Raw genomic sequence first — 26,591 nt, 5'->3', positions numbered from 1 at the left:
GGTGGGGTGAGCAAGCCAAATATATATGATGGGATAGCACCAGGACGAGTGGGCAGACCCAGCTGGTCGTCGGAACTACCAATACACCACTGCCCTAACCTTAAATTCAATGGCTGATATCAGAGGGGTCAAGTTTAAGTTTGATAATCTTCTTTCACCACTGCCAGAAAAAATGGAAAATCACCATTCTTAGATTTTGTTTTGTTTTGACCCAGAAAAAGTTTCTTTGCAGGATACAAAGAGGGAGCTGCTGTTTGCTTTATAAACTGACACAAAGCACTCTACCACCCTTACCTTGCATGGAGTGCCTTCTGCTTCCCAGTTTGGAGAAAAGGACAGGCAGCTGAAGCACAGTTGCCTTCACAAGCAAATAAACTTATGACTTTTGCATGAATGGCCTGTGTTAAGTCTGATGGCCATTGCCTTTCCTTTGAAGGAAGTGCTGGGTGGCTGGGATAAAGCCATGCTTGCAAGAATATCTGGGTGCTTGCAGGTAGCCTGCAGATGGGTGAAGCTGAAAGGGGGGAAATGTTGCAAAATGTTGAAGTCCCAAAGGACAAGAGGTACAACGAGGTCACATACAAACTACAAATAGAGGAGCCAAAATAATGTGGGTTTTCTTTATTATGTCAGATTTATGAGTGTGTTGTAAAAAAGATGACAAGCCAATTCAGATAAAGGATGCTCTGGATAATAGGCTAGGGTAGGATGTGGGGGAAAGGTCCACGTTTGATTTCACCCTCAGCGGTAGAAACTGACTGGTTGACTTAATTTTGATCGCTCTTTCTCAACCCCTGACTCATTTACAGGGTTGTTTTTTGGGGAAATGTGGTTGACAGCCCTTTGCATTCCTGGAGGAAAGGAGGACATACATTGAACAAATAATTAATAGATAATAAATAAACAATGAAGGAAGGAAGGCATTATCTCCCTTTCCATTTATATTGGAGCAATTATTTTAACTGAAATAATGCAGGGATGGTACTGTCTGGGCAGAATCTCTTTCAGGTGGCCTGGAAAAGTTCTCTCTCATACTCTGCACAAGCACACCCTGGCAGCTAGCTTGTCTGCCACAGTTCTCAGTTGACAGAACCTCTGTTTGTTGCCTCTGTTTTTCCTGATCCTATGGCAGAATTTGGTTCAGGTGTGCGAAGCACACTTGTCTGCCTCATTTCTGTGAAATGGGAAATTCTAGGATGTGGACCTCGTGAAAGGATTCTCAATACAATTCAGCCTTTTATTTTTAAAGCATTTGCATGCATATTTTCTAAATAATGATATTGCGTATTTCATATGGGGTTGTAAATAAGATTTAAGTGTGTTTGTTAGTAATTTTATTAAACATCACAACTAAAAAGAAAAAATCTAATACAAGTTTTTTTAAAAAAATTAAAAACAAACTTCAGAAAAGAGAAAACAGGAAGAGAAAAGGAAGGCGGGGGGGGAGAATATAGTAAAGAACAGTCAGTTTGGTCTAGTGGTTAAAGCACCAGGCTAGAAACCAGGGAACTGTGTTATTTCAAATCCAGTTGGATCCTTGGTCCATTTGTAAATTTCTAAAATCAACATTCTAATCTGCCTTTTACTGATTATTTAAAACAAAATAAGTCCTTAACCTTATATTGAAAACTTCTTTCATTAGGGACTGAAGGAAACTCAACTGGTATTGTAAAACTTTTTGATCCAAAGGTTCCCCATTGCTGAAAAGCATTTAGCAAGCAAACCCAGGCTCCATAAAAGTGTTTACCATGCTTTCAATATGATGGCTATTCTCTCATCTCCCAGAACTTTCCTAGATACCACTATCTTGTTTCCTCATGAAGAACAATTGTCCGGAGCACTTTTGAGTGATCTCAAGTCCTCTCCATGTCCAGAGAGGAATTACAAAGAGTTGGTCTACTTACTGGATTTTCATCCCATCATTTCCAGTTTTAGTGGAGCTGTCTTCAGTTTGCCATTTCATCCCTGAAAATCATAAGATTAAAATTTGGCAGTGAGGCATTATATTTCCAGCAGAAGGAAGAATTTCTCATTTTAGAAATAAAAACCTTCAGCCATGGTGGCAGATGTAGTTTTTATTGCCAGCTCCATCTAGAAGTTGTGTTAAGATCAGTTCTTTGGATGGTCATATGGCTAATTTAGCATTTTCTTCATCATTTTTTAGATAATCGACATCTTTCATTTTCAGTTTCCATGAGCTTGAGTTAGGACTATGTTTTCTCCAGTGACTGATTCATACTGACCCTGCAATGATGTAAGAAAATAAAGAACTCTCAAATACCATAACCTTTAATTTGTCTCTAGGGGAAAGCTTAGAAGCTCTCCTTCAAATCTTCTCCTAGCCATTAATTTCTCAGCGAGTCTTCAGCAAGCTCCTATTTTGCACCTCATCGTGCAATAGAGGGGCAATAATTCTGACCTACTTTACAAGGTTGTGGTTAGCGTTCCTAGCAGGGTAAAAATGAAATATCTCGAGCATAACAAATAAATATTAAAAATTAATATTAGCCATGCCTGCCCACTTAATAATTACATTTCAGAAATGCTATCAAAGCCAAAAGATGAGAGCCAATAAAAAAAAAGCAAAAAGCTGGCAGTTGAGTATTGGATCACTGCACAGAAGGAAGAAATGAAGAGAGAGTTAAATTATTTATTTATTTACAGAAATACGTTTGCCAGTGAAGTGCCTTTCCCAAGCAGTGTATCGAGGATGGTTATGCTAGTTGCCCAGACACTTGTGGAAATAAATATCCTGTATCCATAGTGAGGGCATATTTGGAGATTATTCAACTATTATTTTTATTTTTCCTCTTAGTAGTATGGCTGCTGCTGCTTCTCCTACTAGATTTTGGAGTTTGGTTAAATAACATTATGCTAATAAAAGTACTTCAGATCCATATGGACTAATAGTAACTTATTGGATGAAGACATGTAGTTTCTGGCAATAAAGTAAAATGATTTGTCTTCTTCTGGTTTTTGGCTTCACAGCATAGACTACAGACTTGGCTATTCCTCTATTCAAGTGCTTACCATATCTAACCCCATAGCTTTTTGAAATAGGTTAACTTATCAGTGTGCTAGTGATACCAAATTCTCAAATGGTTGTGGGTAGGACAAAAGTAAAGGAATCTAGATAAGACAGAAATAATTCTAGTGGTGAGCTATAACTCTAGGACTGTGAATGTTCTAACCTGTTCTTAGATGATGGTTGCGTACCTTGCCAGCTTGAGATTAATTCTAGATTGTTCCCTCATCCTTCTACTCTAAAGCCAGAAGCACATTTTATCAATTTTAGCTGGTACATTGACTGCCTCCAATCCTAGATAATAATGACCTAAAACCAGAGATTCATTTACTGATAACCTCCAGGTTTGATTTCAATTATGTCCTGTCTTTCAGAAATTTCAATAGATGAAAATGCTAGACAGCTAGCTTGGTGTCTGAAATAGTCCCTAAAGACCACGTGACAGCCATTTTGAAATCCTTAACTTGGCTGTCAATTTGTTACTAGGTACAATATGAATGCTACTTACTATTCTTAAAGTCCTAAACGTCTTGGACCCAGAACAACTAAAACAGCCCTTTCTCCTGTAGACTTAACCACCAAGATCCACCCAGGGAAGCTCATCTTCCATAGATTCATGTCCTCCTGACTGGAGGGATATGAGCGGCCAAACCTTCCCTTTGATTATGCTGCATCTGTGAAATCCATTCCCCAGTAGATATGTGCTCTTAAAGATGGTTTTAAAAACACATCTTTGTCAATTGACCTACATTCTTTAATTGTTCCATTTGTTTTAAACACACTGACCAAAATGACAGTGTTTGTTTGTTTGTTTATTCATTCATTCAATTTCTATAGCTGCCCATCTCAGTCAATGACTCTGGGCAGCTTATAAATCCAAAGGTATAAAAACAATTAAGCAATAACAAACATTTAAAAGAATAAAAAAATAAATACACAGTCAATTTTGTAAGATTTGACATTTTTAAATATATTTTATCTACTTAAAATTGTTACAAATAGTCCTTATGAAATTATCATCACTGCATACCAGTTGCCAAGTGTCTGAATTTTGATCAGGTGACCATGGGGGGATGCTGCAATGGTTGTAAGTGTGAAAAACTGTCATAAATCACTTTTTTCAGTGCTTTTGTAACTTCGAATTATTACTAAATGAACTGTTGTAAATCAAGAACTACCTGTATTTGGTTTTGGACATCCTATACACCGCTAAGGGTGGTTCCAAAAATCAAACCAAGGCATTCATATATTTGTTGGTTTTTTAATGGATCCAAAATGCATTTTCAAATCACTGGCTTGGGAAAAAATGCTGGGTGAACAATTTTCTGAATTAGGGATGGAATGCCTTTGCATAACACAGATTGTCTGTCTCTGATATGAATCAGTAATTGGAGGGATATATTAGCTGGAAATAATAAAGACTTGAGTGATGTCGAGTGGCACTGGTGGCCACCCAGCTACCTGTACTTAAGTTGTTGCAAGAAAAGAAAGACTGCATTTCGTTGGGAGGAGAATTTTGCTCACATCCCTGGGTCACTTTCCTTGTAAGATTTCTCTGTATTTCACCTCTACTCCAAGGCATCTTCCATTGCCGGTACAACACAAGAATTGTGTCATTCAATGGATTAAGCAAAGGACATCAAATCTTTAAGCTGCTTTCACCCCAAGCCATTATTATTGTACTTGTTGGCACTCATGTAGCCCTCTAGATGTCTTGCCTCCTGCAGTGATTTGGGATCCAGAATTCCAAGTGACTCAGAAATCTGGTACACAGATCTGCTCCTCAGAGGGAGAATAAAGGAAGAGGAAAATGATTTTTCTGAAGAAGTCCCAGTCAGTGGAACTAGAAATCAGGGGCAGCTCTATCATTATTGGCATTTGTGTCAGAGGACAACTTGAAAAAGATAGCCAGGTGATGGAATGCTCCCCTTACATTCCTTGATACAAATGGAAGATACCTTTGCAAATGGAAGATACAGTGGACACTCTGTCCTATAGTCAGTGTGCTGAATTAAAACCTAACCAATCATCTTTGAGGCATAGAATGAAAGTGGGGAAAGTGGAATTTCTTTTGCCTTCTTAGACAGCAAAACATTTGGGGCTGGTTTTTGTACTTCCAAAGCCTATCTGCCTGACAAAGGGTTAAGAAGGAAGGCAAGCAAATACATTTAAAATTGGCTGCAACCTAGCTAAGTGAAACAGAAACAGGTGTGCAATGAAAGAAAATGTGCCGGCAAGTCTATTTGTGCACATCCATTTAGGATGCTCAGCTGCTTGAAACAGGTGCACTCCTCAGGTAGATATGCCATTTCGTCAAGCTTTGGGCTTCATTGCATAGCAACCTATTCCAAGGATTCTGTCCCCAAACTTTCAAATAAAGAAGGACTGAGCCTATATCAAGAGCACTGGGGCAAATTCCAGAGTCAAATGGCAGAGCGGGGTGCCGTTACAAGGTGGCAAGATTAGGGTGGCTGGAGGTGAAGCCGAGTATGGATTTCTCAATTCAGTAGCCCAAATGTTTGATTAAGGCCAAATCTGGAAGCCATTTGCAAAAGAAATCATTTTCACCTTGATACACAGGATCACATGTGATATCAAGATTCATTCCAGTTTGGCCTTACAAAGAAAAGGGAGCTTTTGTTTTTGTTTTAATCAGCTTGTCTTGTCTAAAGACATGCATCTTATTCTATTTTATACTCCAGAAGTGTGGCTGAGATTTTGCCTCATCCAGAAATTAAACTTCTAGTGACCCATTTAATCTGCCGAAGTGAACTCTCCTAGATCCAAGGGTTGATGCTTCCACCTGTGCATTAAAGACAGAACCAGAGGGACAGTCCGGAACATCCTCTCCCCTCCTTGTTTATACTTCAAAGCCCACAATTTGCAGCCAGGCAAACAAATTGGGAACACATTTGCAGGACATGAAGTTGCGTAAGATGGATGGTAAGCAATCAGGGCTTGGCCTGCTGGTTTTGATCAACCAGAGCTGAAGCCTCAAATTGCAGCCGTTTCTGGCAGACCTTTTGGTGGAGCTGCAGTGAAAGGCACAAAGTTGTTTTTCTACTGGATGCCTCTAGATATCATCCTCAACTGCAGCTGGAAATAGATTAGCTGTGGTGGTTTTTCCCTTTTTCCCAAAGGGAGGGACCATTTCAGGGATGGGAACTTTTGCTTCTTAGAGAAAAAGAGCAGAGTTGGTTATTTTGTTTCAAAAGCCTGCCAAACCTGTTTAACCAGAAGATGGGATAACTATGGGTGGGCGTGTATGTCTTATGTGCAGGGTTATGGGCCATGAATATTCAGACCTCTGTCAAAATCTATTGTCACTCTTCTGCTAAAAACGCCAATATAGCATTTGCTGTGAAGTTTTTATCATACCCAGACAAATTACATAAAGTACAGTGTGCTTCAGCAAATAAAATTTAAGTACATTCCATTGCAAGTTTAAAATAATATTGTGTGTATTCCTCCTTTGCTGTGGTGGCACCGTATCTTCCATGGTTTTCCTCCTCCAAGCATTTTCAATGATTTTTGCATTAGCAAAGAGAGTCTCAAACTATGTGTTAGGAACTTCAGGGAGTCACAAACAGCTGAGAAGGCAGTCCTGTTTTAGAAATTACAACTCAAGCTTTGGAATATTACTAACTTCAGTGAAACCACTAGTTTCTCAGGTAAGGGGGAGTATGGACATATGGATGCATCATTTTAGGCTGCAACAGAATCAGAATTTAAGAAAGGCTGCATTAACATTTTTAGAAAGCTATTTTAAGAATATTCATTAATAAGTTAAGCCCCATTGACTTACATAGTGAGTATTAATAATTTCTCCAATCTGCCCTTCCACATACTCCTCTGATTGTAACATACCTCTCAAGTACCTATGTGCAACTTTCTTTAGCTTGAGAACAATTCTGATGGGAAGATGACTCCCTATTTACAGGTGGGGGAGTGTTGAGATAATTTAGGAGCATTCAGTGAAGGAATAAATGAAATAGGATTTACATCAAATCCTATTCAGAACAAGAACACTACTGTATTCCATGCTCATTGGAAAGGCATTGCTTCTATAGGGCAAGAATTGGGAATCTATTTGAACCAAGGATCAAGTTTACTCCAGGAATCTTGGAACTGGCATGCTTTGAGTGGGTTGGGCCACAGTTCAAAACAGGTATGGGTACCATATTGTGTGGTTGCCTCTGCCTTTTCCACCAGCCACATGTATGTTCTTAATTCACTCAATCACAGACATGGTAAGTAGTTATTAAATTTGATTAAGCAGACTATTTTAAAACTTCATTGCAGAATAAACAGGTGAATTTTTGAGGGGCACCTCAGCTTTAGAAACTGGAAGATCAATACAGGTTTTTGCTACATGATCACTCGGGTTGCCCTGAAATCTACTCCTTGTGCATGTTCTCAAATTAATCAATATATTTTATTAAATAATAAAAAATGCCCATGTAAAGAGAAGTCTCTACTGCCTCAACTCTACCTGTGCGTCACAATAAAATCATAATTATATCCTAGTGGAATTTGGTGTACACATTCATGATAAAATGTTGTGCTTCAAGCAACAAACTAAAATAGTAGAGCTGGGAGAACCAAATACTGGGCCAGGAAAGATGCAGGGTATCACACAGCATTTTATCTTTAAAAAGATACAGTGAAAGGTAGTAGATGTATATAATTCAAGTCTGTTTCTGAATTTTAAATATCCCAATACTGAATTTAAATATAAAAATAATACAGGCAAGGTTAAAAAAACCCAAATATATACCCCGAAGCTAAGGAAGCTAAGGAAGCAGAATAACATTGCATGCTTTTAGGATAGATTTAGAAGTTGTACCTTCAAAGAAGAGCTGTGAAAACCTGGAGAACCAAGAGCCAATTACAACTGTTAATGCTAATCTCAAAATGAAATTATTCAAATTAATCAAGTTGGCTTATAACTGGATGGGGGAAGGAAGAGAGACAGACAAGTCTTTACAATAAAAAAAAAAGACGTTTTTATTAACCAGGAAAATAGCAGTCTCTTTTGCTTCTTCTTCAAACCATGTCGAGAAAGAAAGGGCATGATCTTAGAGATTGGGGAGCAAAGGAACTTTGCAGCTCTCTTCACGTTGAAGATATATGTAAAAAGTGGCAGATTTCTTCTAAACGGCAGGGTTTCTTTGTATGTTTAGAACTGGCGCCTCAGCTCAGGATATGTCCTAAGTGGTGGTGGGGAGGCGGGGTCGGATTTTGTGTTTGACCAGAGGAAAACTGAAAACTGACTGAAGCAGTGGCCTTCTGCTGGCCTAACCAATAAAACCTTGTGGGCTTTCCCCTCTCCCCATACAAGTGTGGATCTGCCCTAGCGAAGTCTTCAGACCTTCTTCCTCCTGTCCCACAAAGAAGCAGTAGGACCCTGTAGTTCCTTGAGGGAGGTTGGAACCCTGAGGCCTCAGAGGGTCGACCATTATTTTTTTAAAGGAGCTTTTGTATGAGGGTCTGTCTGGGGGCAGAATCTAAAAGACATGCCATTGGGAGCAGCACAGGAGGAAAAGGATCAGCAAGAGAGTTCTGATAAGGCGATTCAGGATCCCTCCAGGTTCTGTTAAGAACCATCCACCTTCCTTCTAGACTTCATTCAGTGGGACTTCAGGGCAGGCAGACAACTGATAGGCCTCTCCAGAATTGAGCTTAACAGCATCTCTCCAGTGCAAATCTGTCAGGAAGCCTCTCCTGACTCGATACTCCCCTCCCTTCTGCCCTTCCCTCCCACCCCAGCTTCCAATTCCACAATTGTGTTTGCTGTACAGAGCTCAGCATCAGCATGAATCAGTAACAGCAGAACTGCAAAAGGTGGGGGGGCAATGCATACATGTGAACTTCCCTGCAGGACCTCGAATTCTTAGCAAAGTTGCAATCTTCTCTAAACACACTGTGCACATGCATGTACCTGTACCAAAATGTCCTCCATTAGGGTTATTTATTACAGTGTCAACAAATTAATAAAAATTCTATTCCCCTCCACCCAGAAAAAGAGCCACCCCTGCAACTTTTTAAGATTTTAATCCTCTATGGAAGCCAAATGGTGGGAAATTGAGAAATAAAGGCAGTTTCACTGGAGCTCTAAATTACAGAAGACAGTGAGGGGAAAGCACGGTTTTGTGTGACCTCAAACCACGCCGGTTGCCCTATGCCAAGCACGGAGCATAATAGCTGAGTTTTGATTTTCAGTAAAAGGGCACACAGTCTATGGCTAACTTTCTACTTAGGGTTTAGGAGCTGCGCTTTGTGGCGGGTGAAATTTAGTGCACACCCCAAAACTCGGTGTTCAGTTCGTTGATCTCAGAGAGCAAGAAAGCGCGCGGAGTCAGTCAGTCCCACGACCATGAAGGCCTTGTGCCTGGCCAGGCGGAGCGTTATCTCGGATAAGACGCCGGTTCCTTTCCCGTTCAGGCGCGCAGATCTCTTCCGCCTCTCCTTTCCCAGCCGCGGGATCCTTTGCAGGCGAAGCGTCAGGCGACGCTGGGGATCCGTGCGCGGCTTCTCGGGCGCTCGTCGCTGCCTCTGGGCTGCAGGTCACAGACCTGGCGGCCGTCCCTCGGCTGGCTCGTCGCTCAAGCAGACAATGCTCCGCTCTCCCGCGGTGGCGGCGACGGCGGAGGTCAGGCGCGCCCGAAGCCTGGCAAGGCGGCGGCGGCGGCAGACTCGGGCGAGCCCTCGAGAGGCGCGGCGGGAAAAAGCCCTGCAGCTCCAGACGGCGAAGCCGGACTGAGTCGGCGCGCTGAACCCAGCGGGAGAAGTGGGGGGGGTGCTGTCCGTTAGACTAAAGCTCCCCACCTCCTCCAGGAAAGCAGGTTGCCTCCGCGGCTTCCTTTGGGGGCTTCTCGGAAGCATCTGGCCGGCTACCGTTGGAAACAGGCTGCAGGGCCTTTCGGGGGGAGGGGGAGCCGGGAAGGCAGCTGGGTTGAACGGTTTCCTTCTTAGGGGGAGCGGCACTTCGGCGAGGTTAGCGTTGCACTCAGGGCTGATTCCGTACTGATTTCACTCCGCAGTTTCTGTCCTTACAGCCGAGGCGGAGCCAAGCGAAAAGGGACTCGATTCCGAGCCTTTCTTGACACAAAGGAGGGAGGGAAAGGGTGTGTATGTGTGTCAGAGACAACGGTGCATCACATCTGTCGGCCTCATGGTACTTGGCCTAGCGGGTCTCCGTGCGCTCGGTAGGCCGTGGGGCAAGATTTCCACCAAATCTAGTGCAAAAGGCACTTAAAAACTCGTACTAAATGATCTTGTTCCCATTAATTCCGACGAGAAAGTTTCAGACATTGCTCTTAAAAATGTACTTGAGTGCAAAGGTATTCCAACCTGCACCTTTTTCAACTGGGTTTTGTTTTTTAAGGATTCCTCCGTCTTTTTCATTATTTTAAGGCTCTTTTTTTTCACTCCTCCTCAACGAAATATTAGAAAAACCACACAACCGTGCGAACAACCTTAGTTGAAACACTAGGCCGGTCTTTCTGAAAATTCCCAGGCCTGGAGAAATTTTCCCAGTCGAGGTTATGGTGGAAACGAAGAGGCGCCTAAAGTACTCTTGTTTGCTGGGTTCTCCTCGGATTCTTTTTTTTTTTAAAGGTCTTTCCGTCTCGGAAGACGTAAATGGAGGCATGGAGAGAACGGTTCTTTTCTGCACGCTTCTACTATGAAAAATAGAAACAGGCATATCCTGCAACTTTGCTATTTTCGAAAGCTCAGGACAATGACTTTACAAAAGGCTGTCTTGGCTTTCCTAATACGGTGCTGTGCTTCCACGCCTTTTAAAATGGGACTGCCACCTTCGTCTCTTTTAGGAGGAAAAGTGAAGACTAAATCTTCCAATTGATAGCCTAGTCTTCAATTTTCCTCTTTTAAGAGAAAAATTGAAGACTAGGCTATCCGCTAAATTTCGCCCGCCGGACTGGGGCGCTGGGCAGTGGCTGGTTAGTTTCGTCCCACTCAGAAAAGTCCGGGTTAGTTTCACTCCACCCGCCCGAATTCAGTTAAAGGACATCTCGCCCGCTCCGCAGCCCTTGGAGCGGGCTGAGTCGTGACAATAAGGGCCCCACGATTTCTCTTCCCCACCACCACCTCCGTCTACTTTTCTTACTTCAAAAATTATATATCTTCATGTCACAACCGTTTTCCCTTTAAAAGCACAAACATCCAATTTGGCTCAGTGTAATAAAATCAGCCGAAGATCCTTAAACGGTACCATTCCGCTGAATTAAGTTGTGAAATCTAATCTATTATATCCATAAAGAATGCTTTCATTGTAAATTCAGGTTATAAAGGAAAACTCTACCTGAAGCAGTCGAATCTCCCCCACCCACCCACCCAACCGCCGAATTCCCCCTCCCTGTTCGTATATGTTACTGGATGGCTTATCAAATTACTTAAAAACGCCGGCCTCCCCTTTCCCCCCATATCTCATTGGAACCAAAATTAAATGTGGCAAGACGTCTCTTTTAACAGCATGAAAAGGTCATAAACTGGGAACAATAACACGAGAAAACATAAGATACGAAATTATTCCAGCCCCTCACAACCGATGTTCTGTGATTAATTTGGAACCCAGCTTTCCAATACCTCAGCATTCATTTAGTCAGTCAGTCAGACACACAAACACACACACAAATCAGTTGCAAAAGGGCTGGAATATGGATCTTCATCCACAACAAAGGTGCAAATAATTTTCCGGACCTAAGAATGTGATGAAACCGCGTGTGGCTATCAATGGAGCTTCCGGGCTGCAGACAAAAATGGGGACCAATTTAAAAAATTCATTTACTGGTTGGACAGGTAGAGGACTCCTGAAAATTACAGTATAGTACATTGGAATTCTGAAACAACCACAGAATATAGAAGATAATTGGGGGATTTGAACAAACAAAAAATAATTCCAATTTTTGAGACCAGGCTTTTTTTAAAACCAATTTATGGAAAGAAAAAAACACCCAAATACATCCAGTTAATACCGCTCAAAAGAAATTTAGAAATACAGAAATTTACAACACACAACCACCCTGTCTGAAAGCTCCAGATCAAGGCATAAGCTCAAAAATAATTATATAACAGATCCAAAGTTTCTCTGAAGGAGAAAGAGGTGAAAAGGGAGGGTTGGTATCTGTTGGATGTAGCTTTTGTCAGATCTTGGAAGATTTATTAATGTGTGGCTAATGTCCCCAGTGTTTTATCCTCCTAAAGCCCTACCCTATTTCCTAGTCTAATCTTTTATTTTCATCTAATTATTTTTTTGTACTGCCACTTCCAACAACTCATGCCTTAAGAAAGAGTGAGGCAGAAAGAGGGGGGGGGGATGGATAGGCAGGCAAACAATCACAACCCATCTTAACACTGAAGAAGTCTAACACCCAGTTAGAGAAATCTAACACCGGTTTCTGGAAAAAAATCCTGGCCATCTATAACTGAGCTAAAAAAAAGGAAGATCATGAAAATAAATATAAATAGAGAGGGGTAAATTTAAATAGAGGTGGTTGTTGGGAGAAGCAAGATCCTGAGCCCAGAATAGTAGGCAACAGAAAATCCATAAAGAAAAGCACTTATTAGCCAAGGGCAGGCAGCAACGTCTCCATTTCCTAATAATTCCAGCACAAAAACTTTGCAAAATAATTAGATGGACTGATAAGTGGAAAGCAGAGATTGGCACAAAGAAAAGGGAGGATGGTACAGAAACACCTTTTCTTAATTCAAGAAAAATGTTTGTCAAACAAGGAAGGGTTCTTAATCATTTCCATGCATAGTTCTGAAGAGCTAAGACAAAGTTGCAACCACACAGAACCAAAAACATTATTTTATATGTATTTCCCTCAGTTAAAGGCGCCCAGAAAATGTGTTACTTTTCAGGGGAAAATAAAAGGGCGGAAGCCACAGAGCCACCATTTGAACAAAACAAAGCAAAGATCGGTTAGCTTCATTTGCATTCTGAGTCAAAAATATAGTGGGAAAATAGTATTTTTTAAAAAATAATTACAATCTCATCTTAAAACTGGAAGCAAATTCCACCCAAGTTTTAATTGGTTTTATGTTCGTAATTGGATCCTATATATGCTCTATTCCTGAGGAGCAATTCTTATTGAAGGGGGGGGGGGCATTATGGGGGAGGGTTCCCCCACTGGAACTCTGTTTATAATTGAAACTACAGCTCTTAAATATATATTTTTAAATTCAGGAAGGAATGAAAACCAATAAACATAAAATAAAAATAATAATTACTTGCTTGCAAATTTTCAAACATTACACAATTAAAACAAAAAAAAAAATCCACTCTTACAGTTTTATACTCAAAACGGTGTTTTAGTCTGGACAAAGAAGAATTAAATAATCTAAACATGGCCCAGTCAATTCTGGTGCAATAAAATATTTTTATTTTAACATGTTTAGCTAATACAGTCTTATAGTTGAAATGTTTTATTTTGTGATAATGTACATTTTAGTAGCCTGCCTGCTTCCAATTTACAAATACTGAAGAATTCTAGTATTGTTGAATTTCAAATTGAAATACATGTGAGCAATTTTTTCCTTGCCATTAACTATCTCTTGAAAAACTTCCAAAAAGGAAAATAGAAAGATAGGCTGAAATATTTGCAAATTATGTTGCTATTGCTGGCCATACAATTATTTTTATTCAAAAATATCTGGAAACCAATTGTGGGCAGTTTCCAAAGAGTGAGCATGAATGAATGCACTGCATATAAAGCCTAACTATTCTGAGTCTTTTTTTTTTTAAGGGAATATCTACACAATATTTCTTTTCTTTCATTCAACTCACTTATTACCAAGAATAAAAAAATCTAATAGTTTTACAAAAAAATATATTCCTTTCCTGGGCTATGTATTTTCATTTAAATTTAGGATATCTAGAATGCCAGCCTCTCGTTAAATTGTGCCTGTACAATTTAAGGAAACTGGTTTTATATTTAATACATTAATAAACAGACTATTTACAGATCTATTTGCATTAAACCTCCCTCTTGCAAATATTTTTGCTTTGTTAATCAACACAGGCAGCTTTCTTTATTTTAATCATTTCTAAGAGAAAGTGGGGGAAATTAGTAAATCAAAATGTCCCCTCATCTAATGTTACAATTTATTTTTATCTTGTTAGGTGTAACCAGCAATGCAGAAACTGGAAATATGGTTCAAAATTTGACCAGGCGACCAAAACCAATATTTAGGGATTTCTTATAACTATGTACATAATAAGATACACGTATGTCTAGATATGGATAGCAAAAAAAACCCCACCCTAATTCTAAACCAGTCTTTTACAAAGTTGTAAGTTTTTAAAAACAGTCAAAAATATTTTCGGTCACCAGCATCAAAAAAATTTAAATTCTGGTTACGATGTCTACTTCTTGCAATTTTAATTGGCTCGATTTTGCATCTGAATATAATCCTAACATCGCGGCGGGATTAGAAAATACTATATTGTTTTGCATTATGGCCATATCGATTCACAATATTAAGCTCTTGGGTAAAACCCTTAAAGTTTGGAGCCCTCAACTTTAGTTCTTTCAAAAATATATATTTTTATATATATGTTTGTGTGCGCGCGCGCACACACACACACACACACACACATATATATATTCAATTAAATGGATATTAAGGGTGTAGGTGATTACAGAATAGGGAAAGATAAAAAAAAACCACGTACCTGCAAATCCAGAGGGCCAGGCCCGTTTCTCTCCCCCACCCCTCCCCCTCCAAGAGCCATTAACACAAAGAGGTTCGGGAAAGGCGGGGTGAAATCTGCACGAGGTGGGGGCGGTCACCTACCCTATCCCCACCCGCCCTGCCCCAAGAAAACATGCAAATTCAGAGCGAATTCGCTCCGCAACCTTCGAGCGGGAAAGGCTGCTTTCTCGTTGGGGTATAGCCTCCGGCTAAAATATTCTGCAGCTCCAGCTGGGAGTGGTGAGAGCCGAATTGGAAGCCGCGCAGATAATTAGATCTGATCCGACCCTCTCCCTTCCCATCGCCACGTGTTCGTGCAGCCCCCCTCGCCTCCGTACATCCTGGTACGCCAGCCTCCTCGGCTGCTTTCAAACGCAGGGTCGGCCACAGGATCAAGAATGGTTCGTTTCGCTTGCACGGTCTCACTTCCAATGATCCTCGATCAAGCGCCGGCGTTCCTAAATCGGTCCTAACCCCAGTGGCGGCATAGCCGATTTTCTTTCTTTCTCTTTCTTTTTTGGAGGGGGGGGGGGGAGAGAAGGGAGGGAAGGAAGGTGCAGGTTCCCGAAAGCTGCAAGCCGAGGAAGGGTTCTCCAAAGCGGCCAAGTGACGATTCCACCTCCTCGCCTCTCCGAAACGTCGCTATTCCTCCCAAGGTCTCTCGTGTCCCCAAGCCCAAAGCAAAAAGTTCTTTGGAGCAGCCGATCCTTGCCAGCGTTTCCTCCGCCTGTGCCTCGCGTCCACTTCTTTCTCCGTTGCAGAACGGAAGCCCCCTTCGCGTCCTCTCCTCCCTTCCCCCCATCCACCGGCTTCATGGTCTTTTTCGCCTCCCGTCCTCGGCGGCTGCATCGCACTACAGAGCTCCACCGGACCCACGCCGGCTTCTTCAGGGCAAAAGGAGGAGAATTATCTTTCCGACTATGTGCACATAATAGATCATAATAAATAATGATCCGCATTGGACGCTGTCCGAGAGCCTTCGCGGCCCGCCTCTGCTTCGGGTCTCACCCCCAGGGACAACAAAACGAGAGAAGCAGCCACAGATCTGCGGGAAGGAGCGCCCGGGGCGGGCAGGCAGGCGGGAGAGGGAGGGAAAGGAGGAAGATCCAGAGAGGGGGGGGGGCGGCTTTGCTGGAAACTGCCTCCTGAACCTGCCCTTCCCCCTTGCTGGAGGTTTAATCAATGGGGACGCTGCCGCATTTCTCTTAAGGCGGGACGGCTTCACTCAGGTCCGCCCTTCCGGGCCGGTCAGCTGGAACTCGCGCGGCGCGCATTCTCCTTTGCCCTGCCGGAGAAGCCGGCTCGGCACTCCTCGGCGCTTCTGCCACCGTAATGCGGACCCGACCGAACTTCGGGCTCAGACCCCGGGGCTCGCATCCACCTTAAATCCCCGCCGCCGCGCTTTTCTCACCCATTCCGGCGCTGGGCCAATCAGGAAGACGTTTCGCCTCCCTTGAATGACTCGCTCTTTGTTTGCGGAGGGAGGATCGAAGGGGAGGCCCGGCGGCTGAGCCAATCAGCGACCAGCCTTGCCTGGGTGTGCGTGCACTGAAATCCCAGTTTTGCGCTCGGGGATGCCCTTGCTAAGCGGGCTGAAATCTGCCGCGCTTTGCTTATTCATACTGCCCTTTCAAATTCAGCTCACCCACGGAGCTATTCGTCTGTCGGTCTGTCTGTCTAGGGCAATAATGTTTGAACAGACTATTACGGCCTGTTGAGCGTTTCAAGGGGAAGCGTATGGTTAATACTTCAAATGCGTCTCTTAAAATGAGGCCACACCGCCGGGTTACAAAAGTAATACCGAGGGGAAGAGGGGGAAATCGGTGTTTCGTTGGAGCCGCTTCCCCCGGCGCGACTTTCCAGCCCTTCCTGAACCTCTCCGGACGGATCAAAGCGGTCTGGCTTTTTGTTTTGAAGGGTCAAATCCAAATCGAGCAGGTCCCCCAACGTTACTGGTTAAAGACTGGGTAATATTTCAAATGTAATCTATCAGTTTATTCTAGGAGTTTGTGTGTGTGTGTGTTTAAGGAAAACTACGTGGTAGTGCAACCCCTTAATCGTTTTAAATATAGCAGTTTCTTAAAAAGTGAAATACTGTTAATGCTTGCTCAGAAGTAGATCTGATTGGTTCCAATGGGAATTATTCCCTGCTGAGTGGGCATAAATGTATATAACCTTAATCAGTGAAAGCAAGCATCAAAATATGATATTTTGAATAAAATCAATGAGACTTCTTGTACAAACAATAATAGAGTTGGACCCATTCCACTGCACAAACAAGAGACCCTATAACCTTTCAGTCAAATAATTATCCAATCTCTTCTTAAAAAACTTCCAGTGACTAAAACTTAAAAGCATCTGATTAAAAGTATATAATTTTATTTCCTGTGATAAGCAAAATATCAAGAAGCAAACACTTCCTTGCTTTTTTATGTTCATGTTATGACATTTTTAAAAACAAGAAATGAGTTAATAGTTGATATATAGCTATATATCATGCAAAATCCAAAGAAACAGTATTGCAGTAATTCTGCTGCTTCACATTCAGTAAATCTATCACAGGAAACCTGAGCATATTTATTGAGAAGTATAAATCCCATTAAGTCCTACAGAACATGACTTCCACTAATTAAACAGAAAGCTGATTTCATAGCCCTTACTTCTAAACAAGGATTAATGGGACTGGAACTTGAATTAATTTAGGGCGGCCTCATCAGAAAGAAGTCTTTAAACAAGTGACAGCATCTTGTCAACTTTTCTGATGCTGAGAAGGGCTGGTGAGATCCGTACACACATGGAAGACTATTTTGGCAATCCCAGGACTTCTGGCTAGCTAGACTATGCAATTGAAAAGGACAATAGTAAGCTACTTCCATATTGCTCTCAAGAAAAGACTGTGGCTGTGTCCATTAAGCAAACGACAAGCTCAGTGGCTCTTTCCCCCAAAAAGCAGCTTGATTTTCTAGTAAACCACTGTTTCTGTGATAAGGTGTTATTTGGAGCCTCTGCGTGCTATGTGACCCTCAAAAATGTCCTAGGAAGAAAGCTGTAGAAAAGGTAGTCCTTGATTTATGACTAGAATTGAGCATTTCCATTGCAAAGCAAGACAGCTTTTAAGTGAGTTTTGCCCCATTTTATGGCCTTTCTTGCCCAGTTGCTAAGTGACTCACTGGAGTAATTAAATTATTAACATGGATGATAAGTGAATCTTGTTTCCCCATTGACTTTGCCTGTCAGAAGGTTGCAAAAGGGGATCAAATGACCCTGGGACTCTCTGATTGTCACCAGTATGAGCCGGTTGCCAAGCTTCTGCATTTTGATCACGAGACTATCAGGATATGCAACTGTCATATAAGTGTGAAAAACCGTCATAAGTCATTTTTTCAGTGATGTACCTTTGAACAGTCAGTAAATGAACAGTTGTAAGTCGAGGAATACCAGTACATTTGCTACAAACACAAGGCCATCAACCAAGCACTTGGCAATAGGTTGACTTTGGACCACGTGGGAGCTGCTGAATCAATACTGTCTAGATTTTATCTGACATTCAAATGCTGTTTTCAGCTAGTTCCACATAAAAGGAAGGACAGGGAAAAGGTTGCACTTTGATTCCAACTCATCTTGGAATGTACCTGCCTGGAGACAAAGGGACTTGATCATGTTCCTTCAAAAGCAAAGGGCTCTGTTCAGACTACAGCCCATTACACTCTCCTGGAAGCAACACCCACTAAACTCAATTTAGTAAAAATGTGAAGGATTGCCTGACACTTTTGATCATCTGATCAGATGTCCTAGAGAGGATGACGTATATTTGGATCCCAACTTGCTTATAGTGCAATTAACAACAGAGAGGGAGGACAGGAGTAAAGGAGAGACCAAGTATATGGAAGCATTCCAAGGAATCCACAGTTAATCAGTCTGAGTTTTGCTCTTTAATTATCCTCAGAAGGCATGAAGCTAGTTGTCCAGCCTTGTGAAGACCCACTTCCTGTTATACAGTACATGCTTCAGAATGGGAAAGAGCAAAGCTTGACGCTGTTGACAGAGTGATATTGACTCAGCACTGTCATCCTTCTGTCCATGTTACGGTTACCTTTGCACATGTTTTCTTGGGGTGCTCATGCCAAATTCAAAGTTTCCCCAGGGTTGGGTAGTTTGGAGTTCACCCTTGAAGCAGATCTGAGCCACCCGATGCCATAAACTTCAGAAAGCTTTTATTCCAACTATTTACAGCAGAAGGAAATTGGGTCACTGGCACTGTTATCCATGATCGTGTTAATCTAGAGCTCAAGCCCTCCATCCCCCCGCACCCCGCCGCAGCCTGATGTGCTGGACTTCAACTTTCATAATTCTGGGCTGAAATAATACCAATAGGATGATGATCAGATTGAGATTCATCTGGACAGCTTAAGAGTAGTTAGAGCGGCAGCCAGGCAAGGCACTGTGGCTTGTCTCAGAGGAGTACCTTGAATATCATTAAGGAGCAGCAAATATTCAGTCTCTAGGTTTTATTTTATACTAGTGGGAATGGTGATTAGGATTTTCTGCCTCCGGCACCAGAACGTCTTAAGCTGTCTTTGGCTATACTTGTTCAACATCTGCTGTTGGGTGTATCATTACTGTCTATATGTACAGCTATATACACAAAATGTATCATTGGCTATACATTCTGCAATCCATACAGCAGCTGCCTCTTATTTTAGAAATTAAGCACTGGAAGCACCAGAAGTGGCAAAACAATTCCAGACAGTTTGTCACTTTGGAGATTAGCTATTGGCTGGTGTTTCCTAAGTATTTAAATATTTTCTCAGCTTTGTACAGGGCTGCTGGCTAAATATTTGATACTCGTTCTTTGGAATTTGAAGTATTTTCCCACCCCTGGAAATATGTGGTATCCCTGCATTTAAAAAAACACGCCATTGAAAACCTATAGATATAGAATTCTTCATTGGCCAAATGTGATTGGACACACGAGGAATTTGTCTTGGTGTAAATACTCTCAGTATACATACGTCAGGAGTCGAGAATCATAAGGTACGACACTTAATATATCTAAACAAATGTAGATGTTCCCCGGATGTGGCAAATCATTAAATCTCTTGCAGCCCAATAATGAGGAACAAATGCATTATGGCATAAGCATTAATATACCCCAGACCACTTCATCAGACGAATGAAGTCATAGACAGTAACAATTGCCTTCTTGAGAGTGGACATTCTCCAAATAATTATTAAGGGTGATACAGATGGAGCCGTGCCAAAATACAGCTCTGCAATTTTTTTTCCAAGCTCATGTAATTTGATAGAAAATAAATTGCTTTAAAAATAAAAGAGAAAGGGGGAAAAAAAAACCAGGAACATCCTCATAGGTAGGATATAAGATTATTGCATTTACTCTGCTTACAAAATGTCTGGGTGGTGTGTAAATATCCTGTTTTTCATCTCACGATCAAGTCTTCAGTGGTTTTCAGCCTTTCTGGCTTTCCAGGTTCCACCTGGATCTCCAGAGAAGGCTTTTAAAGGAAACTCTGCATGGGTCTTTTGGAAATTAGGGGACAGGTGGCTGAAGGATGATGAAGAGATGCATAATAAGGCGGGAGGGAACCGATATCCAATAGCTGCAACCAATCATGCGTATAGTCCTCACAACTGTTTGTTTAGTGACCATTTAAAGTCACAACGGCACTGAAAAAATGGACTTATGACCATTTTTCACACTTACAACTATTGCAGCATCCCCATGGCCACACAATCAAAAACCAAGTGCTTGACAACAGATCACCATTTGTATCCTCAGCTGACTAGCAAAGTCAATGGGGAAAGCCAGATTCACTTAACAAACGTATAACTCACTTAACAACAGTGATTTACTTAACAACTGTGGCAAAAAGGTCATACAATGGAGCACAACCTGCTTAATAACTGTTTTGCTTAGCCGTGGAAATTCTGGGCTCAATTGTGTAAGTTGAGGGCTACCTATAAAATATTTTAACAATAAACTAACCACAATTTAAAAAAAATAAAAATCTAAAGAAATTCTAAATCACTCCGAGGATATAGAAAATGGAGAAGACATTTGGAAATGGAGACACCCCACTTTTAGTACTACCAAATTCTGGTGAAGGCACTTTTCTCACAAGCATTTTCTAAGATCGCCAAACTCTTCCTGAAGAATATCAAATCAATCCTCATTTCTGAGCATGTCAGCACAAGGAACGGCTGGTTTATGCTAGAAGGTCCTATAGGTTATTTGTGAGATCCTGTTTAACATACTTAGAATCACTGGATTGGAAGGGGCCTTGAAGGTCTTCTAGTTCATCCCTGAATGTCACGTCAGTCAAATTCTTGTCCAATCTTTCCTCAAAAGTCTCCAAAAGGCATGCCTCTGACAAATTCTACCCATTGTTTCTTGTCCTACCCTCAGGTGCCAGGGAGAATAAATGGATGCCCTCTCCCTTGTGGCAGCCCTTCAAGTATTGGAACACTGCTGTCATACCTTCCCTTAGTCTTCTCTTCCTTAAGTTAAACGTACATAGTTCTTTAGCTATTCTTCATAGGATTTAGCCTTCAGTCCTCTAACCATCTTTGTTGCTTTCCTCTGCACTCTTTCTAGGACCTTGGCATCTTTTTTGCACTGAGGTAAGCAGAACTGGATGCAGTATTCCAGATGTGCTCCTCTGTTGATACAGCTTTGGCCTGCGTTGGTGTTTTTGGCAGCTGCAACACATTTGCTGTCTCACATATCTAAGTGGTGGTCCACCAGGACATATAGATCCTTCCCAGGCACTTCTGTTGAGCCAGGTATTGCCTATCCTTTTTGCATTTGGTTTTTCTGGCCCAAGTATAAAACCTTACTTTCTCTACTGAACTGCCTCTTGTTGGATGGGACCCAATGCTCAACTCTTTGAGTGCCCCTTCAGTGTTCTCCTCTAGATCATTTATGAAGATGTTCAAGAGCTCTGGGCCAAGGACTGAATCTGCTCCACAGCATGCTTCCTTCCGCATAGAAGTAATGCCATTGAGGACCACATGCTGAACATGGTTGGTCAACCAACTGCAGATCCATCCTGTAGTGGTACTATCTTTCCCATCTTGTTCTATCTTACCAAGAAGAAGGCTGCGATATAATTTATCAAACGCCTTACTGAAATCCAAGCGTGCTATAGCCACATCATTTCCATGGTCCACTAATTTCGTCATTCTATCAAAGAAGGCAATAAGATTTATTTGGCATGACCTGTTCTTAACGAACCCGTGCAGGCTTCTATTAATCACCTTGTTCATTTGGAGGTACTCACAAATTTGCTGCTTGATTACCTTATCCAGGATTTTTCTGATATCAATGTCAAGCCGATTGGTCTGTATTTCCCAGATCTACTTTTTCCTCTTCTTTTTTTGAAGACTGAGATCACAGCAGCTCTTTCCCAATCCTCTAGCACACGGACCCCCAATCTTTTGGGCTCTTCTCCATGGAGAAGAGTTTTCCCACAGACCAGAGGTGGTGTGGCTTTGCATGCATTTTACATGCATCCTGCAGGTGGGGCTTTGCTTATTTGCGTGGCCCAGTTGCTGGCATACCCCAGCCCAGTGGTAGTCCATGGATTGGGGATACTGGTTCTATCAGTTCCCTTGTGCTCCAGGAGCTTTCAAAGATTTCATTCAGTGGTTCTGAGATCACATCTGCCACTATTTTCTGTACCCTGGGATGTAGAGTTCCTTCAGTGTTTAGGAAGAAGTAAGATGTTCTTTTTTACTGTTTATTACACCACCAGCCCAATCTTGGTTATACTATATAAATTTGCTCTTCTGTAAAGGTGCTATAGCATTTGATGTTTTTTTGCTGCAAGCAGCAAATACAATTATTCTTCTGGAAACCACAGCACATTGTAGTTTAGGGCTACACAGTGGGTCATTTCACACCTCCTAGCCTCTAGATCATAGCATACCCCAGACTTGCTATGGATGAAAGCCTGTAATATCTCCCTCGGCATTTGAATGAACGTTTTTAATCAGTAATTTTAGGGTTGTATAGATGGATTGTTCAGAAAAAGTTGCCAAAGTCAACAAACTGAAATACTACAGGGATAGATACACGTGTGCACGCATATACACACACACACACACACACATATCACGTGTTTATATGTGTGTGCGAGTGTGTGTGTGTGTGTGTGTAGCTGTCAGTACCAATCCTGCAAGCAGATAAGACATTTCCAGTGTGAACAAATGTTAACGTGTTAGCAACTTGTTTAAAATTAAGCAATCACTTTGTTTGAATTACTAATTTTGTCTTGGCTCAGCCTTGGACCCTACAGAATCATGAATTGCAATTTCTATCCCTATCAGCCAGCATAGCCGTTGGCCATAGTGGCAGGGGATGATGAGGGTTGTAGACCAAGACACCTGGAAGGTTTCTAGTTGAGGATGGCTGTTCTGGATGATGGGGGGGAGGGGGGAAATAAAACAATAATATGCTTCTTGGACTTTTATGTTATTTATCTTTCTTTCTTTTTTAAAGGAAGCTCAATGTTCTAATCTAACTGGATAGATAGTTTCATATCACTGTTTTTTTCTTTTCCCATTTGCATGTACTGGGATAATCTTGGAATCTTGGGTTGGGCCAAACCGCTGTAGGTCGAACCCATCCCAAACCATTTGCATCGAAATGAATGTTAAAAGGCCATAAAACAGATCCTGTTTGGCAATCTTCACCCACACTCTTATTAATTTTATGAGGAAGGGGGCTATTCAAAGTAAAAGAATAATGAAGTGAGTCAACCCACAGAGCACTAAATTGAATATCCTATCCCCAGTTGGGTGGGGAAAAACATTTTGCTCTCTGGCACACAAAGCATGACGATCAAGTTTATTATGATATCGCAAGCAGAAATATCACAATCAACTTTCTTCACTGGGAAGAAAAAGTACAAGAACAACAAGGTAGTATCTAAAACTTTCCTTTCTTTTCATAGTTCAGGTAATCCTCGACTTGCGACCACAGTCGAGTACAAAATTTCCATTGCTAAGCAAGACTGTTGTTGCATTTTGCCCCATTTTACGACCTTTCTTGCCACCACTGTTAAGTGAATCACCACAGTTGTTATGTTTGTAATACAGTTGTTAAATAAATCTGGCTTCCACACTGACTTCTCCTGTCATAAGTTCTCAAAAATATGTCCCCCAGGACACTACAAACATTGTAAATATGAACCAGTTGCCAACTCTCTAAATTTTGATCACATGGCTATATCGATGCAGCAGTGGACGTAAGTGTAGAAAACAGCCCTAAGTCCTTTTTTTCAGCGCCATTGTAACTTCAAATAGTCACTAAGCAAACGTTCGTAAGTTGAAGACTACCTGTATCCCGATTCATCTATCTAAAGTAGCTTTCCGATTATCCCTGCCTTTCCAATTGATACAGCTGCCCATCTCAAATGGCAGCTTATAGCAATTAAAAACTGGTGTGGCCTAGGAGAGTTAACTGCCGCTGCGCCCACTTTTGTGGAACATCCTGCCGCCAGATTGAGAAAGCCCCCAATCCCTTGGCCTTCCACAAAGGGGTAAAATCTTGGCTCTGTGGCCTTGCGTGGGAGGCACAGAGTATCACACAAGAGTACCACACTAGTGTTATCTAGTTTGGGTAATGTAATGTCTGCAAGAAAGCAAGTTCAGAAAACATCAAAGTCCCACAGTTTTTAAAAAATTGAACCCTAATTTATTTTTTAATGTTAATTTTTATATATTTGTATTTATTGGTTGTATTGTGTTGTACAGCGCCCAGATGCCCTGTGAGGGAAATATGCAGTTAGATAGATAGATAGATAGATAGATAGAGATAGATAGATAGATAGATAGATAGATAGATAGATAGATAATGATAGAGATAGATAGATAGATAGATAGATAGATAGATAGATAGATAGATAGATAGATAGATAGATAGATAGATAGATAGATAGATAGATAGATAGATAAAGATATAGATAGATAGATAGATAGATAGATAGATAGATAGATAGATAGATAGATAGATAGATAGATAGATAGATAGATAGATATGGATAGATAGATATGGATGGATAGATAGATAGATAGATAGATAGATAGATAGATAGATAGATAGATAGATAGATAGATAGATGATGGATGGGGAGAGAGCCAGACAGGCAGGAAGATAGTGCAAATACAATATAAAAACCACAATCTGCAGCTAAGATATAAAAAATATCATCAACAACAATCAACCAAACCACTATAATGGTACTACTGTAAGGCTGGCTCTACCTCTCATGCAGGAAGACTGAGATTGTGCAGGTTAGCAACTATTTTGATTATTCAACAGTTGGTTCAAGCATAATTTCTCCTTCTGGAGCAAGCAGGGCATTTAACAATTCCCAAAGGAAAAGTTGCACAAATTATGTGACAGCTCTCTATTGCTTGTAGCAGCAATTTCCTAATTTCAGGAAACATGTCCTTGTTAGATAAAACAACTCTTATAATCTAGAATCCAGAAAAATACATCTCAGGGAAACACATATGTTCTTTCAATATTTTGCATGAAAAAAAAACCAATGTGATATTTGAATTGGCCTCCAGGCACAGCTTTCCACAGCCTGCTACCTTCTGGACGAATAATCAGGGAGGTGATGTGGGATGTTCTTACAATGAAATGCATTTGAAAGGAACCCAGTTGGGAAAAGCTGGTTTGATACACCTTAATCTTGAAGAACCTTTTCTAAAGGTGTAACCATCCTAGCTTATTGCAGCAAAAACAATGAAAAACCTTCCATCACCTAACAGCACTATTACAGTACAAGTTTTATGGAGTATGCTTCTTCTTCACATAATCTGTTGCTCCAGTATTTTTCTTGCATCAATACAAAGGGTGCCTGTCACACATGCCAAGTATTTGTTCTCTTCTACTGTCTCCCAAAACAGGAGTACCTTCTCATATATCTTTCCCAGGTGGGCAATTATTCTGCCTCCATGGCTCACTCAGGCTGCTTTCCAGTTTATATTGTTATCCTTGACCTCTGCGAGTGTTACTTCCTTGAGACATTTTCGTACCTGATTGCTTAAGTTATATATCAAAATTATTTAACATGACCTGAGTCTGAATTTTAGGGAAGAACTAAGCAGGCCTTCCTTACCTTCTCTCTAAATTAGCTAGTTTTTTTGTTCTGGCTTTGGATTTAAGGGGTTTTATAGGTATTTACTTTTTAATGATTGAATGGACTTCCTTGAAACCAACATGATCCATCCAAAGAACTTATCTTAGGAAAGAAAGTTGTGTTCCTGCTTTCTTTTTGTCTTCAGGTAGCTAGTTTAGGAGGCTTAGAAGGATACACATTTTCTCAAAATAAGATAATTAGGTCCTAAATATTAGATAGAGATAGTCCTTGATTTAGGTTCAGGATTGAGCCCCAAAGTTCCGTTGCTAAGCAAGATAGTTAAGTGAGTTTTGCCCCATTTTACGACTTTGCTTGCCACAGTTGTTAAGTGAATCACTGCAGCTGTTAAATTAGTATCATGGTTCATTGAATCTGGCTTCCCCATCTGGTTGTTAAGTGAGTCTGACTTCGCTTGTCAGAAGGTTGCAAAACATGATCACATGATCGCGGGACACTGCAACAGTCATAAATACATGCCAGTTGCCATGCGTCTGAATTTTGATCACATGACCATGGAGATTCTGCAACATTCGTATGTGTGAAAAGTCACCTTTTTCAGTGCTGTTTTAACTTCAGATGGTTGCTAAACAAACAGTTGTAAGTCGAGGTCTACACGTATACAGGTTGATTTCATTATGCTGACTTTCCTTGCAGTAAGGTAGTTGATTCCAGAT

The 26,591-nt window shown here is 41.2% G+C and overlaps 1 long non-coding RNA gene across 1 annotated transcript; it reads right to left on the bottom strand.

Annotated features, from left to right (window-relative positions):
* Positions 1–606: 606 nt before the first annotated feature.
* On the bottom strand, positions 607–16,385 carry LOC148127027 (uncharacterized). Its single transcript, XR_015741844.1, has 3 exons — positions 14,727–16,385; positions 1,905–1,965; positions 607–851 (listed from the first exon to the last, which is right to left on the bottom strand). It is a non-coding gene; the product is annotated as an uncharacterized LOC148127027 (long non-coding RNA).
* Positions 16,386–26,591: the final 10,206 nt, after the last annotated feature.

This window comes from Pseudonaja textilis, chromosome 2 (assembly GCF_049901715.1).
Source record: "Pseudonaja textilis isolate UNSWEBS1 chromosome 2, rPseTex1.2, whole genome shotgun sequence".
Classification (NCBI taxonomy): Eukaryota; Metazoa; Chordata; class Lepidosauria; order Squamata; family Elapidae; genus Pseudonaja; species Pseudonaja textilis.
This window is presented reverse-complemented; position numbering and strand designations above follow the sequence as displayed.